The following is a 2,178-nucleotide window of genomic DNA, read 5'->3' on the forward strand; positions in this document are numbered from 1 at the left end:
CAGGTGAAGGACCCTGTACTTTGTTCAACTCATTTACTCCCTTAGACGTACAAAGACGTCTTTTAATGCAATGGCGCCCTCTACCAAAGACGTATAAGTACGTTTCCTGTCTTTTTTACGTCATAGTGTACATAAGGGTCTGATGCAACCTCTGACTGAGAATCAGCCTTGTCCGCATTGTGAATCATGTAAAAATCACCCAGCAGGGGGCAGAGGTGCAAAAGATCCGCCTTGAATCTGCGCCAGAGGTACAAATGGGGGGCGGGATCCTGGGGTAGACTTATAAGTGTGGAGAGCAGCGTGGGTAGCAGCAGCATCGGCAGCACTAGCAGCAGTCGCATTAGTAGCGTTAGCAATGAAATCCTCCAAGCAAATGACGATCGAGGAATGCTTTTTTGTAAAAAAAAGCTTCCTAAAAGCATCAAGGCGATGGAGACGCTTTGGTTGAGAGGATGACGCTTCGTCGTCGTCACAACAAACAGGCGTCTAAAGAGGGTGCGCGTGCCTTGCGGCCTGCATCGCCTGCCTTCGGACAATAGCCAAAGCAGCTGAGAGTCCTCACCAGATCCCCCCCCGAACGAGGAGGTAAGCGCTCGCAAGTTACCATTGAACATGTGGTTTTACCCCTCATGCTTTTATTGTACATATCATGCATCTTGCGGGCAGAAAATGTCGCATAAATGTGCAGTTAGACGCGAGCGTATCTCCTCCCCGACGAGGAAACAACAATACTGAATGGTGTGGTAATCATGCATACTTTCTAAAATTCACAGATTGTGCATCCCGCGGCAAGAAAGTTCCTCCTCGTCTTGTTGGTGTAAAGAAAGGTAAATTATAATATGAAACTTCACACGCCAGCAATAAAATGCAGCAATAAATATATATTTCCAATTGTTTATATTTCTGTAATTTACAGGTTGTGCATCAGGAAGCAGTGGTTCCGGATGGCGTCACACTGGATGGCAACCGAGGAAAATCGACTTTACAGCAACCCCTGGACCACTGAATGCCGCTGCCCATTTGGAGTCTGAGGAGCCAGCTGATTTCCTGCAGCTGTTTCTCACGGATGAGCTTCTGCAGCACATCGCGGATGCCAGCAATCACTTCCCAGACAATTATTTTCACACAAACCCCAGTGGACAAACACAAGCTCGCCTATTTTCCACGGACCAGCAAAGCCAGACCACAACGAAAGTGTCGGGTCTGATTGCGCAAAGGCAAACGGAGTGAAACAAGAATGTGGTGTGAACTATGTTGTGTGCCCTTGCATCAAGGCAACTGTTTTATTTTATATCACACAAAAAAAAAGTATGTATGACACTGATGTATTTCATTTTTGTACATAGTTCAACAGTTCAGTCGTTTAGTGTTATGTGCAAATAAATTTATTTTATCAAAAACATATTTTGTGTGCTTTTTTTTGTTATTTTATAGAAGGCATGCATTATTTAGATGTTAGAGGTGTCATAAAAGCCATAAATAATAGTGTCAAAGTTCAAATTATGGTCGAAATGCATCAGTTTACAAAAAGCTCATTTTCTCAGTTTTTTCCCCAGGGATTGGAGTTTTCATGAAATTTAGCTATTTTCAAATGCCGATTGTTCAAGAATGGAAAAAGATAGGAACAAACATTTTTTTTCTGTTGAAAGAAGAGAGTCTCATCTTTCTTCGGGTGTGCTCCATGTCTATATAGCATTAGAATACAATATTCTGTGGGCCTTGCAATATTAGTCAAAACCCAGGAAAACTCTGGGATTGAGTGGGTTGCTCCAGTGAAAATGGCTGGTATTTAATGAGTTAAGACTGGTTAGGACATCCGGCTCACAGTCCCAAGGTGCAGGGTTCGATCCCGGGACCCAGCTTTCCTGTGTGGAGGTTGCATTTGTGAGTGAGTTTGAGCGCAGATGGTTGTTCGTCTTTGCGTGCCCTGCGATTGGCTGGCAACCACTTCAGGGTGTGCCCCGCCTACTGCCCGTTGACAGCTGGGTAGGCTCCAGCACGCTATCCTTGTGAGAATAAGCGGATTGGATATTACATGTATGTGTTTATGCCCTAGGCCAGGCGAGGGCAAACTACGGCCCGGGGGCCACATGCGGCCCGTTAAAAGTTTTAATCCGGGCCGCCGAACTTGAAAAAAATTTAATGAATAAACCTTGTTAATGTTTTATTTTCTAAACA

At 44.5% G+C, this 2,178-nt stretch overlaps 1 long non-coding RNA gene across 1 annotated transcript; it reads left to right on the forward strand.

Moving 5' to 3' along the window:
* The first annotated feature begins 282 nt into the window (after nucleotides 1-282).
* On the forward strand, nucleotides 283-1,356 carry LOC148315536 (uncharacterized). The gene is made up of 3 exons (XR_015840845.1): nucleotides 283-585; nucleotides 774-827; nucleotides 917-1,356. It is a non-coding gene; the product is annotated as an uncharacterized LOC148315536 (long non-coding RNA).
* The last annotated feature ends 822 nt before the right edge of the window (nucleotides 1,357-2,178 follow it).

The sequence above is a fragment of the Idiotropiscis lumnitzeri genome, unplaced genomic scaffold (genome assembly GCF_059441095.1).
Source record: "Idiotropiscis lumnitzeri isolate Australia: NSW breed Sydney's pygmy pipehorse unplaced genomic scaffold, RoL_Ilum_1.0 HiC_scaffold_108, whole genome shotgun sequence".
In the NCBI taxonomy this organism is placed as follows: Eukaryota; Metazoa; Chordata; class Actinopteri; order Syngnathiformes; family Syngnathidae; genus Idiotropiscis; species Idiotropiscis lumnitzeri.